This window comes from Ornithorhynchus anatinus, chromosome 6 (assembly GCF_004115215.2).
Source record: "Ornithorhynchus anatinus isolate Pmale09 chromosome 6, mOrnAna1.pri.v4, whole genome shotgun sequence".
Taxonomy (NCBI): Eukaryota; Metazoa; Chordata; class Mammalia; order Monotremata; family Ornithorhynchidae; genus Ornithorhynchus; species Ornithorhynchus anatinus.
The window spans coordinates 29,963,925-29,978,480 of record NC_041733.1 but is presented as its reverse complement, the minus strand read 5'-3'; the positions used below and the strand labels follow the sequence as shown (position 1 = coordinate 29,978,480).

Sequence of the window (14,556 nt, the reverse complement as noted above, 5' to 3'; positions counted from 1 at the left end):
GCTCTCAGTAAACACGACTGACTGACCAACTTGCAATCCCCTGGTGATGCCTCCTGTTCTAGATTTGTGTTGTAAAGTCCACCCAACAGGTCCCCCAGCCCCACCACCTATTCTTTCCAACTCTGCTTAGAAGAAGAGGGCATTGGGAGCAACCAGTCCATCGACGGGTGCAGTGTCCCAAGCTTAGAACGTGGAAACTATGCTCACCTTCGCATCTGCGAAACTGACATGTTTCTTTTGAGGAATCCAGCATGTATCCTTACTTCCATTTTTCGTTTTCCAAGGACTTAGCACCGTGAATAAACAAGGGAAGTGCTCTTCCTCTAAGGCTTAGAGAGAACTGGAAGGCAGATGATGCAATCTTCTTACCTACCCTCATTATTGTCTTAGTGGCTGAGGGCCCCGTATGTGAGCGAATCATCCTATAGTGGGATACTCAGTGGGACAGATGGAGAAGTAGTTCTACAGCATTTAGAAGGCATGCAGGGAATTAACTGGATCTAGTCAGATATCCATAACTATCTTACAGTAGCTGTGTCTGTGTAGGACAAAACCAATGCTAGATTCTGAAAAAACTCCAAAGCCCAGATGTGTCTTTCTTAAAAGCCCAAGCGTAACCTACTGTTTTCATTTAAAACAAAAGAATATTGGAGAAATAGTGCAGGTTGTCAAAATAATTCAGATTATCTCTAGATCAGGCTGAAATGCTGGGTATGCACTAGGCAGAGGTGAATCTTTGATAGTGTGACAGAATTCCTCTGAATGTCTCTTGATTGACACTTCACATCTCTCGCAAGCATGCATGCTTTTTCTCTCTCTCATACTCTCCCTCTCTAGTCCTCTTCCTTTCAGTCTCCTTTCCCTCTGAGGAAAAGGAAGTATTACACAGCTTGAAACTTGTTTCTTTTGTTCTTTTTTAACTATTGTAACAATTTCATTGCACACTGTATCCAACAGGGCATGTTTTATCATGGGAGCCCAAAATATGTGCATACTTCCTTTTCCTTTTAATAGGCTATTGATATTGAAGTCCAGTTATGCCCACAGAAGTGTTCACCTTTCTGATGTTATTTGTTTTTACATTTTTCTCATCTGAAAGATTCAGCTTTTGTCTCTGACATCCTCCACTTCTCTCCCTTCTTTGGTGACAGAAGAAAGAAGACAAAAAGAGGCAAATACAAAAACATTCCTCGCCAGATAGCAGGACTGGAACAGTATGAGATCCAAGAGCTGGCAAAGAAATGGCCACAAGTACCCTGTCAAAGTTCAGTGGGGAATACGTGACCCCAGTTGAATAATGGGCCCCTTTTAGTAGTAGTAGTTATAGTTGTAATAATAATGATAATAATGTTGGTAATTGTTAAACACTTACTATGTGCCAAGCACTGTTCTAAGCACTAGGACAATACATGGTAATCAAGTTGTCCCACACGGGGTTCACAGTCTTCATCCCCTTTTTACAGATGAGGTCACTGAGGCAAAGAGAAGTTAAGTGACTTGTTCAAAGTCACACAGCTGACAAGTGGCAGAGTCGGGATTAGAATCCATGACCTCCGACTCCCAAGCCCGTGTTCCTTCCACTAAGCCACGCTGCTTCCCATACTTAGTACTTACTAGGCTTACCATTACTTAGTGGCAGTAATGGTATTTATTAAGTGATTATTGTGTGCAAAACACTGAACTGAGTGCTGGGAAAGAGTTCAGGAGTAGAAATTAGACATAATCCCTGGCCCTCAAGAGGCTTACACTTGAATTGGGAGGCAGCGGGCCTAGTGGAAAAATCACGGGTCTAGGAGTTAGAGGACCTGGGTTCTAATATTGGCTCTGCCACTTGCCTGCTGTGTGACCTGAGGGAAATCATTTAACTTCTCCCTGACTCACTTTCTTCAACTGTAAATTGTGAACTCAATACTTAGACTATGAGTCCTATGTGGGAAAGAGACTCTGCCTGACCTTATTAACTTGTTACCCCAGCTCTTAGAACAGTGCTTGGCATATAGTAAGCTCTTAATAGATACCATTAAAAGAATAAAATAGAAGGAGGAGAAGAGGGCACTGGCCACAAACACATAAGGTGAGAAGAAACTGAGACTATAACAAGAAAAAAACAAGGACCCACAAAAGAAAGAGAACAAAAAAGGAGTAGGGTGTTGTGGCTCGAGGAGTAGAGGTATGGACTCTTCATGGCTCAAGTCCATTGGTCACCGTTGTAGCCACAGGGACCACCATAGTTCCAGCAGCCACCGCAGCCTATGCAGTGCTCAAAATGATGTGGGGTTGTGCGGTTGCTGCTTCTGGCCTTCCTGTCCACGAGTTGAGAGGCAGGATTTGATAGCAGTAGGCAGGTTGGGCCCTTGTTAGCCTGGGTGGTGATTCTCCTGGGGGGAGCACCTTTTTGACATACGTGGTGCATCCCTGTTAGACGGGGGCCAGGGCAACTGCCCTTTTTACTTAAAGGTTAAAGCAGTACTGGATACAAAGGCAGAGAAGGTTAAATGACTTGTCCTAGACCTACTCGAATGTGGGGGTTGAGGCTTATCCCCTGGGATTTCAGATCGTGGAGGACAATTTCCCCAGGCCTGGGCCACCTCCTGTGGGTCTTGGAGGCTGTGGTTGCACTCTGACAGCCCCAGGCATGTAATAATTATAATAGTAATAATAATAATAATTGTATTTGTTAAGTGCTTACTATGTAATGGGCACTGTACTAAGTCCTGGGGTGGATACAGCAAATGGGGATGGGCACAGTCCCTGTCCCATGTGGAGCTCACAGTCTTAATCCCCGTTTTTCAGATGAGGTAACTGAGGCCCAGAAGAGTGAAGTGACTTGCCCAAGGCCACACAGCAGACAAGTGGCAGAGGTGGGATTGGAACCATGGCCTTCCGACTCCCAGGCCCATGCTCTATCCACTATGCCAAACATTTGCATGTGCTCAGTATCCCTATGGGCTACCAGTGCTTAGGGTACCAAGAACCGGTCGGGACACGTACACATGAGCAAGGGCCCTATTTGTGTTTTTACCACCGCATCCGGATCCAGATGTACTAGACATTGGAGACCTTAAATGGGTGGTGGGGATAAGAAGGGTAAGACCACCACACACAGTCTTCAACTGGCTGAATTTGGGGTGGGGTGGTGGGGGAAGGAGGATTTTAGGAGGTTGTGGGTTTTTTTTTAATTCCAGCCTGTCTATACTGAAGGCAGTTGGCATGGAACTTTAACATTAGGCCTTACTCATTCAGGGTTCAACAGCCTTACCTCAGAAGCAGGCCAGCCTTAGATAAAGCTCAGCATCAAGCAACGGAGAAGTCGCAGCCCCTTTCCAGTCACGTTTCCAAACTGGAACAATAGGTAGGAGGGGGAGGTGGTGTTTACGCTCTATAGGAGTCTGGAAGTCCCTGTCCCCCCACCTCAAACTGGGGTCTTACACTGCTCAGACTTGGGATCTTTCCAGGAAGGTGATGGACAATGCGTTTGCGGTCCGCTTTCCTTCAGGGCTCCAGGCCTCACCCACTTTGCCAGCTTCTAAAGCTAGTATGACCCAAAGGTATCGCCTCAACTTTCCTCACCGCCAGTGATGGGTAATGATCAAATTCGCATTTTGAGTTGAGGAGGGTCAATCCGTAAAGCCTCCCGCAGCCCAATCTTCAGCCTCCTCTTACTTTTCTGGCAAATAAGGACAGTAAATTGCCACATCAGTCCTCGCATTGAACAGTTTACGAACTTTTTTATAGAGATCTGCATAGGGATCACCCCGCCGGGGGGTTATAGAGTCCTTATTGATTATGTCAGGGTTTAGCTACTTATCACTGGGAACAATAGAAATCTCTGGCATGGAAAATCCATAGGACCTGTGGAATTAGGGGCTTCCCTTGGAATTTATGGTAATCTACTGAATCTAAGCATTATTTTTTTAAAATGAAGTTTCTAGCCTCTGGTTGATGAGATAATGTAAACAGATGCCCTTCTGGTTACCTTGGCAATGTAAAGGGTGCTCTGCTGTCTTAGTCAGTCAGCCTCCAGACTGAAACAATAGCATCGGGAGAATTGGGAACTTTTTCCATTCTCTTTAATGGGTAATACCTCTGAATCTTAATTGTTAAAACCCTCAGAGCTCATACCATTATTAAGCTCCAAGATGTTTCCAGCTATAACCAGCAAATTGATAACAGAAGTTCATACTTGACTAAGATGCACAATTACTGCCCACAGATTATGGCGGCAAAATGGAGATCCGGAGAACCTGAAGCTTACCCCGAGATGCTCCCCCAAAATATTCACAGTAGTCACCACAGCCTGGCAATTTTTGGAATATTTTCGGGGAGCACCTTCGGGAGATCCCCGCAGCTTGCGTAGAATACCCTCCAGATTTCTACCAGCCCTGATCATTCCATCTCATTCAACTACTTGTATCGCTAGTACCTTTTTCTCTATTCTTGCCAAGTGAACAGTCTGGTTATGTTTTTTATTTGTGTATTCTCATTCAACCTGATTTACGCCCGAATTCAAAAATATGACTATCTCTAGAGGAGCAGCTGGCTCTTTGTTCTCTCTGTTTGTAAATTAGTTTAGAGAGATCAACTAATGGATTAGAAAGTCTGTATCAGATCTGCTGAAATGTCTTCCCATTCAGATTTAATTTTTCCTGCTGGATGCAGCTCTTGCTAGGTCTTTGGAACAATTATTTCTCCCTTTTTCACAAAGAAAAGGCCAACTTCCTTGGATAAGGTCTGCTCAGTGTTTATTCACAACGGGCCTCTTCTTCTTTATCACCTTAGTGTACTTTTCATAGAGAGGGTCTGTGCATCATCATATCATTGCCCTCAGTTTGAAATAGTCCATCAGTTTATCTCTTCTGTGCATCCTGAAACTTGATTATTTTTCAAATCAGCCCAGGGACATTTCTGGTCATTTTTTGAGGTGGGAAGCCTAATTTCTAACACCAGGGACCTAGTGCTCATGGCAAGTTTTACAGGCAAGGTAGGGAGAGTCTTGGGAGTCCAGCCCAGCGCCCCCTGACATTTCCCCAGTGGTCTACTACCGCTATCCTGTCACATCATGGCTTAGTGGAGAGAGCATGGGCCTGAGAGTTGGAAGGACCTGGGTTCTAATCCCCACTCTGTCCCGTGTCTGCTGTGTGACCTTGGGCAGGTCACTTCACTTCTCTGAGCCTCAGTTACCTCATCTGTAAAATGGGGATTAAGATTGTGAGCACCATGTGGGACAGGGGCTGTGTCCAACCTGATCAACTTTACCTACCCCAGTGCTTAGAACAGTGCTTTGCACGAGTAAGTGCTTAACCCATACCACAATAATTATTATTATTACTTTTTGCTTTGAACTTCTAAAAGCCACATTACACCAGACCACTGCATTATTAAGGTCTCATTTCTGTCAAGAGGCCTTCCCCTTCTGAGCCTCTTTTCCCCGGCTTGCCCGCCCTTCTGCATCGTTTATGGACTTGAATCTGTGACTTCTGGGCATTTGACATTTGCCCCACCCTCAACCCCACAGGACTTACATACATATCTTTAAACTATATACTGTAAATTACTTCTTTATATTATTGTCTGTCTCCACCTCTGGACTGTAAGCTAGTTATGGGCAGGGAAGCACCTGCTAATTCTGTTGTATTGTACTATCCCAAATGTGAGTATAGTGCTCTGCACATAGTAAGCACTCAGTAAGAACCATTAATTGATTGACTGAATGGAAGCATTTGGGGTTCAGTTAGCCAGTTCTATAAATAAATAACAGTGTTACTTGTAAATGCTTACTGTGTTCCTTCACAGCCAACAGAAACTCCATACCATAGGCCTTAAAGCATTCAATCACCTTGCTCCCTCCTATATTACCTCCCTGATTTCTTACTACGGCCCAGCCCACGTACCTTCTCACCGTACCTCGATCTCATCTATCTCACGCCAACCTTCATTCATTCATTCAATAGTATTTATTGAGCGCTTACTATGTGCAGAGCACTGTACTAAGCGCTTGGGATGAACAAGTCGGCAACAGATAGAGACAGTCCCTGCCGTTTGACAGGCTTACAGTCTAATCGGGGGAGACGGACAGACGAGAACGATGGCACTAAACAGCGTCAAGGGGAAGAACATCTCGTAAAAACCGATGGCAACTAAATAGAATCGAGGCGATGTACAATTCATTAACAAAATAAATAGGGTAACGAAAATATATACAGTTGAGCGGACGAGTACAGTGCTGTGGGGATGGGAAGGGAGAGGTGGAAGAGCAGAGGGAAAAGGGGAAAATGAGGCTTTAGCTGCGGAGAGGTAAAGGGGGGATGGCAGAGGGAGTAGAGGGGGAAGAGGAGCTCAGTCTGGGAACGCCTCTTGGAGGAGGTGATTTTTAAGTAAGGTTTTGAAGAGGGAAAGAGAATCAGTTTGGCGGAGATGAGGAGGGAGGGCGTTCCAGGACCGCGGGAGGACGTGACCCAGGGGTCGACGGCGGGATAGGCGAGACCGAGGGACGGCGAGGAGGTGGGCGGCAGAGGAGCGGAGCGTGCGGGGTGGGCGGTAGAAAGAGAGAAGGGAGGAGAGGTAGGAAGGGGTGAGGTGATGGAGAGCCTTGAAGCCTAGAGTGAGGAGTTTTTGTTTGGAGCGGAGGTCGATAGGCAACCACTGGAGTTGTTTAAGAAGGGGAGTGACATGCCCAGATCGTTTCTGCAGGAAGATGAGCCGGGCAGCGGAGTGAAGAATAGACCGGAGCGGGGCGAGAGAGGAGGAAGGGAGGTCAGAGAGAAGGCTGACACAGTAGTCTAGCCGGGATATAACGAGAGCCCGTAATAGTAAGGTAGCCGTTTGGGTGGAGAGGAAAGGGCGGATCTTGGCGATATTGTAGAGGTGAAACCGGCAGGTCTTGGTAACGGATAGGATGTGTGGGGTGAACGAGAGGGACGAGTCAAGGATGACACCGAGATTGCGGGCCTGCGGGACGGGAAGGATGGTGGTGCCATCCACGGTGACGGAGAAGTCTGGGAGCGGACCGGGCTTGGGAGGGAAGATGAGGAGCTCAGTCTTGCTCATGTTGAGTTTTAGGTGGCGGGCCGACATCCAGGTGGAGACGTCCCGGAGGCAGGAGGAGATGCGAGCCTGAAGGGAGGGGGAGAGGACAGGGGCGGAGATGTAGATCTGCGTGTCATCTGCGTAGAGATGGTAGTCAAAGCCGTGAGAGCGGATGAGTTCACCGAGGGAGTGAGTGTAAAAGGAGAACAGAAGAGGGCCAAGAACTGACCCTTGAGGAACTCCAACAGTTAAAGGATGGGAGGGGGAGGAGGCTCCAGCGTAGGAGACCGAGAATGATCGGCCAGAGAGGTAAGAGGAGAACCAGGAGAGGACAGAGTCCGTGAAGCCAAGGTGAGATGCCTCTGGCCTGAAACTCCCTCCCTCTTCATATTCAACAGACAATCACCCTCCCCATCTTCAAAGCTTTATTGAAGACACATCTCCAAAAGGCTTTCCTCAACTAAGCCCTCATTTCCACTTCTCCGACTCCCTTCTGCGTTACCTTGCACTTGAATTTGTACCCTTTACTCACTCCTTCCTTAGTCCCCCAGCACTTATGTGTGTATTCACAATTCATATATTTATGTTAATGTTTTTCTCCCCCTCTAGACTGTAAGCTCGTTGTGGGTAGAGAATGTGTCTACACATTCTCTGTGAGAAGCAGCGTGGCTCAGTGGAAAGAGCACGGGCTTGGGAGTCAGAGGTCATGGGTTCAAATCCCGGCTCTGCCACTTGTCAGCTGTGTCACTCAGTTACCTCATCTGTAAAATGGGGATTAATTGTGAGCCTCACATGGGACAACCTGATTACCCTGTATCTCCCCCAGCGCTTAGAACAGTGCTCTGCACATAGTAAGCGCTTAATAAATACCAACATTATTATTACCAACTCTGTTATATAGTACTCTCCCAAGTGCTGAGAAGCAGCATGGGTTAGTGGGCTTGGGACTCAGAAGAAGTCAGTATTGCAGGTTACACACACACAATTCATTCAGTTATATTCTTCAGTTATAGACTTCATCATCATCATTCTCAGTGGTATTTATTGAACACATACTGTGTTCAGAGCACTTACTAATCACTCGGGAGACTACAGCGCCACAGAGTTGGTAGACATGTTCGCTGCCCACGAGCTTCAGTCTAGAGGGGAAGATAGATCAATAATAAAGTTTCATAGCCAATGCTTTGTTAAAGATTTCAATTACATCTGTGACGCTTACATCTGTGACGCTCCTAGATATGGCTGCGTATCTATTGAGAACCAAAGTAGCCATCCAGTATGTTGTTATAAATGGAATCATATACTCTATCTGGACACTTAGCACCTATTGCTGGTCTGGTAGGTGTTCCGAATGAAACTCGAGGGTTACCATCCACCATCTTCCTACCCCAACTGCTGGGCTTCCCTTAGCTATTCATCTTTAGGGCTTTCCCTAGAAGATCATCCTACCGATCCCCAGCTTAGTGGATAAAGCACAGGCCTGGGAGTCAGATGGACCTGGGTTCTAATCCTCACTCTGCCACTTGTCTGCTTTGTGACTTTGAGCAAGTCACTTAACTTTTCTCTGCCTCAGTACCCTAATCTGTAAAATGGGGATTAAGACTGTGAGCCCCACATGGGACAGAGGGGGTCCATCATGTTTTGCTTGTATCTACCCCAGGGCTTAAAACAATGCCTGGTACATAGTATGCACTTAATGAATACCATTTAAAAAAAAACCATCATCCCACCTCCATTTCCTTCAGAAACCTTTCAGGGACTGTCCCTCCTCATGACTTTGAGGCTTCACCCCACTTTCGTAACCCTTCGGCTCCTGGCCCGATTCCTCTCCCATAAATTGGCCCTGCTCCAGGAGATGTCGCCATGTGAGTGATAGACATCTCATATAAAATAGCTTTCCTTGGGAGAGGATCCTAAGTGGGGGAGTAATTTCACTGTTTTAGAGGTCTCTGCGCTTTTTCCCCTTATCAGCACGAGGGGTTATCCTGCTTGGAGGAAAACTAATGGAGAGCATTTTTATCACTTTTTCCAGGATAACAGAATCTTACCTTTACCCATTCCACTACCGTAAAATAGAAGACCCGGGAGAATCCCACTGATAGTTACAAAGAAAAAAAAAAAGAGTCTTGTGGTTCAACCCTCTCAAATAACAGGGCCAGGCATTAGCATTAGATCTTATTGGCCAGTTTTTCTTAATGCTTACCATTATTATTATCAATTAATAATTACTGAACACCCAACGTGCAAGACACAGTAATAGGAGCCATTGCCTGCCTAAAGCTAGATTAATTCCTCTACTCCTTGCAAGCATATATTTTACATTTCACTCTGTGTTCTTCCTTTAGGCCAAGAGCCAAAATTTGGAATTGGGGGAGATATACTCCTATTAATCTTTGAGGCTATTAATCTCTGTTGTAATTCCAAAATTAGCAGCTTCTCCTCAAAATTTTAATTGAGTTTTCTGGTTCTTCTGAGCTACGTGATTGTCTTTTTTCATTGACCTAATAAGTTCCAATCAAGAGCAATGCGATGATGGGCTCTGCTATCGACTTTGATCTGAATTTGGAGGATGCAGTGTTTTGGGACTTTTCCCTAAAACTGTCACAGTAACAGTGACTGCCATTCCTCATGGAATCCCTTCTTCCCAAAGCTGAGGATATTTTATGAGATCAGTCCAGCAAGTTCACTGGCGAGGCCAGGGGTTAACTTGAAGGAAAAGGCAGCGTATTCCTGTCTGTACAGGACAGCTCATTAATAATAATAATGATGATAAAGGTATTTGTTAAACACTTACTATGTGCCAAGCACTGTTCTAAATACTGGGGTAGATACAAGGTAATCAGGTTGTCTCACATGGGGCTTAAAATCTTCAACCCCATTTTACAGATGAGGTGACTGAGGCACAGAGAAGTTACGTGACTTGCCCAAAGTCACACAGTCGATTACCGAAGCAGCATGGTGTAGTGAATAGCTAGCTCACGGGCCTGGGAGTAAGAAGGTCAGGGGTTCTAGGCTCAGCTCCGCCACTTGTCCGCTGTGTGATCTTGGGCAAGTCACTTCACTTCTCTGAGCCTCAGTTACCTCATCTGTAAAATGGGGATTGAGACTGTGAGCTCCACAAGGGACAGGGACTGTGTCTAACCCAATTTGCTTGCATCCACCTTAGCACTTAGAATAGTGCCTGGCATGAAGTAAACACTTAACAAATACCATTATTATTATTATCACTCAGTCTCCTCTTTTGTCCCCACCCCCAAAAGATCCCTCATATGGAATTCAAAGAGCTCTAATCACCTGACCAAAACCCTGGATCTTATCCATTTTTCCACTATGCAGCTCTATATTTCTTTGGGCTAATTTTTCACCATGGTAATTCAGATGCCTGAAAATGGTCTATTAGATCAGGTCAGTGTTATCAAAGACTTCCCGTTTTTTGGAATTAATAATCAGTATGTGTAAAATGATTATGCTTAGTGCTCAAAATTGTTATGTAACGATTAGCAGTGACAGAGCACAATATTACCAATAGTTATATAATCCAAATTCCAGGATTCAGTGCAGACGAGAAGTTAGGGCAAAAGCAGAGGGTACAGAATTAAGGCCACGACTTGGCTTTGTGCCTATTTGATGGCCTCAGAGAGGGCCCTTGGTTTCTCCGTACTTACTTCCATATAAGTGTGAGTTAAATGGAGATAAAAATACTAATTTCATTTCAGTGTCATGAAGAATGCTTCATAAATCATGGTAAAGTGCACTGAAATTCTGGGAGATCTTAAAAATGTAGTGTTGTTATTGCTGTTTAAATCCACACTTTTCTATTCCACTGGAATGTTTGCCAGATTTATATGTCACTTTTGAAATGCATTATCTCACTGAATAGTATCACTGGGAAATGATACCCCACCCTAGGAGTGCAGTGGTCTCATTCTTTCAAAGGAAAGATAGTTACTGCGGCGCAACCATCGGTCAAATCCCCAGTTGGAATAAGGAACAGGAAATGAATGGGCATCGGGGAAAAGTTAAGTCTTCTAAGACAGGAGGGGTTTTTTGTTTGTTTTTAGAATTATTCATATAATCACTGCTCAATAAATTCTTCCGCCAATATTTCATCAGTGGATAACCTCGCCAGACTTGATCACCTCCAATCTAAGTAGGTCAGAGGGAGATGGTTCAAACTTTGGAGTTTGGAGAATGGTTTCTGTGATGCCCCAATATGCAACCATAATTAAAAGATCATATTCCAGAAGTTTGTATCTCTGAAGAGCCCGAAAGATGTTTCATATGTATTTCATTTGGCCCCACAGTAGTATCCCTGTGAGGTAAGAGCTGGAGCAGCTATTTTTACCCTGTTTCTTTGACCATGAGGAAAAACAGAGGAAATTGAAACAAGAATGACTCTTCCCAAATCAGCGACAGGCTTGGGACTAGGAGCCAGTGAGCAGGATGCCAAGATCATTGTTCCGTTGTTTTTATTGCATTTTATTGCTTTGCCTTGATGCAATACTTCTGCCCTCTTTTTGCATAAGCCTGCCTGTACAGCTCCTGGAACCTGACTTTAATTTATGCACCTAGTCACCCAGCCACATCGCCTCTCCCCTGTTCTCTACGTCCCATTAAAGCTTAAGGTAGCCAATTGGAAGCCTTTGGAGGGTCTCAGGATTTCTCAGTATTGTAACAAGTGTTCTAATTAGCTCCACTGCTTTCCCCTGGTTCCCATTTTTCAAATGGGCATAACTGGACTTGCAGGTTGGTAAGGGAGAAGAAGACACGCCCAGGTGACTGGGTACCAAGGTGATGTTTTCGGATCCCTGGAATTGATAACTTCAGCTTGCCACAGAAAAGAACGGTATCATTTATACCGAAAAAAATATTCTCTTCCCTCCCACAGGGGATGCCTATGTAGGTGTGGAGCTGTAGTCAGGGAAATTAAAAAATGCAAATTAAAAAATGCAAATGGAAAAGAGAGGCATTGCTTGCCGTGGTGCTCTAAGGGTTTTCTTGAATAGCAGCAAATTAAAGAAATGCGATGTAATCAAAGTTTATATCAAGCCTTAAGAAAGAAATGCTTCATTATCTCTAAATATAGTGACAGTGTTTCAATATATGCCTTCTTGTGTTTAAATTGTGTACACATCCCTGACAAATTACAAAGATAATGCATTGTATTTCAACAAGATATGGGGGGAGGGGACAAATACTTCCGATATCTTCCGATACCACTTTCTCTATTTTAATTAACAGATTACAATTAGCCGCCAAATGTAATTTGCACTGCATTCTCTCTGCCCAGGTTCATTCCCGTTTCTTCCTCTGGCTACCCTCCGTTTGCCAATTCGCAGTAAGAATTCCCCAGCCAAAGGGAGGGGCTGACGCAGCACCAGAAAGCTGGCCACTCTCCGCTGGTACTGCTGTGCAGTGTCTTACTTCCTCAATTGCTCCTTTTCTTCCTCAACGAGGCTTGGTGTGATATTTCCACCAAAACAATGTGAGAGAGTCTCATCGATTCACCTCTCTGCCGGGCTCTCACAATTCCCATGCTTTCACAGGTGGAGAGTCCTGGGGCAGACAGTAGCAGCATTGCAGCCATTCAGAATCACAGACAGATGGGAAAAAAAAAAAAGCAAGCATTCATCAGGAATAAGTGTGGTCTCAGACCACTTAGAAGAAGAAGGTTGGTGGCAATCAACAACCCTTTTAAACTTCCCCTGGGTGGAAAATGCGAAGCTAGCGCATAGCCCAGACTGTTGATGTCACGTGCGTATTTTTGTGTTTAGCAACAAACTGCTGGCTGAGTGTTCTGAGCTTCTTTCTAATAGAAAAGCAGGAAACTTACTCAGCCGAGTCTAGTGTCCCCAAAAAGCTCACCTACCCTCCAAAAGGGGTGTAACTAACTACGACCCTTGTAGGGCCTGTTCACTCAGTCATTCGATCTATCGATTTGCATTTATTGAGCACTTACGCTGTGCGATCCATCCAGAGGTGAAAGAAAGCCGGAACCATCCGGAACGCCGAGCTGACAGAAGAATAAATGTAGGTCCGACCACTCGGGGATGAAGTATTCCTAAGAGGCATCTTAATTTTTTTTCTTCTGCAACACTGGATCTCCTCCTTTCAAGAAGGGACCTGGCCCCTCTGATCATGGGTTCTGGGCTGGGAGCTCCACGGTGGAGAGCCAGTTCGGGGCTCTTGAAGTGTGAGGGAGTAGACTTGGGCCTCACAGGGTTTTGAGGCCATGGCCGGCCGCAGCGTGCAGGCAGGCAGGCAGCTGGACACCAGCAGTGCCATCTGCTTCTGCAGAGGGCCCCTCATGGCTCTGAGCTGGGTGCAGAAGGCCCATTCTGGGTTGAGACCCAGGAGAGGTGAGGACCTTGCTCCCCCTTCTCCAGGTCTGACAGGATCTGGCCCCCAGCCCAGCCCAGAAACCAGTAGGGTGCCTCTTGTCCTCACCAGCTTGCAGGGCCAACCAGAACAGCTCTCGCCTAGCGCCTCCCTCCCCCGGCGAGTGCCCTTTCAACACGGAATTTTTTCATTCCTGGCCATTCCGGGAAGAAAACAGTTTTACTTTCCATCCTACATTCAACCCGTGGGTTCCCAGGATTTTGAGCCTGCAGGGCAAGTTCAAGCCCGGCCTCGAACCCAGGGGTGCCAGCAGGTAATCACGAAGGTGCCCGAGTTTTGTTTTATAGGACGTAAGTTTTCTTATGAAATTTAAGGAAATAATTTTTTTGTTCAAAATTTTTCACCGAGCCATTTGATTTTCTTCTGTAAACTGCTCTCTCAAACCATAAATTATATGCCTGCCTAATGTCAGAATCCAAAAATTTAAAATTCTCGGTCGTTCCACTTTTTTCCTGGCACAGGGGAGGCCAGGTCATGCCAGCCCAAAGTTGAACCTCATCTGGTTGAACCTGGTCTGGAGGGTCCTGGGGATCCGGCAATTCTCCAGACAAGAGCTCTGGTGAAAGTGGCTGCGGTCCTGTGGCAAGGCCGCAGCTCAGTGTGAGTAGCTTTGCACCCGGGCCAGGTTGTCCCAGAGAGCTGCTGCTAGACCAGAGTCCCACTAGAATAACAGCATCCGTACTAAAACACTCCGCCGATGGAAGCAGTAGCACTCTGCTGATGGGAGTCCGGATCGCAGTTGAAATTGTGACATTCGTTAAGCACTTACTAATAATAATAATAATGTTGGTATTTGTTATGCCTAGCACTGTTCTAAGCAATGGGGTAGATAGAGGGTCATCAGGTTGTCCCACGTGAGGCTCAAAGTCTTAATCCCTATTTTACAGATGAGGTAACTGAGGCACAAAGAAGTTAAGTGACTTGCCCAAAGTCACACAGCTGGCAAGTGGCAGGTCCGGGATTAGAACCCACTACCTCTGACTCTCAAGCCCGTGCTCTTTCCACTGAGCCACGCTGCTTCCGGGGTAGATACACGCTAAGGTCAGTCACAGTCCCTATCCCACGTGAGGTTGAAAGCATTAAGGCCACAGCAAGCAACGTGCTCTAGTGGATAGAGCACAGGGCTGGGGG

The 14,556-nt window shown here is 45.7% G+C and overlaps 1 long non-coding RNA gene across 1 annotated transcript in view; it reads right to left on the bottom strand.

Moving 5' to 3' along the window:
• LOC103169880 overlaps window positions 1–13,381 on the bottom strand; it is a 53,741-nt gene extending 40,360 nt beyond the window's left edge. Inside the window, exon 1 of the long non-coding RNA XR_485854.3 lies at window positions 12,986–13,381. This is a non-coding gene — a long non-coding RNA (uncharacterized LOC103169880). The remainder of the gene's footprint in view (window positions 1–12,985) is intronic.
• Window positions 13,382–14,556: the final 1,175 nt, after the last annotated feature.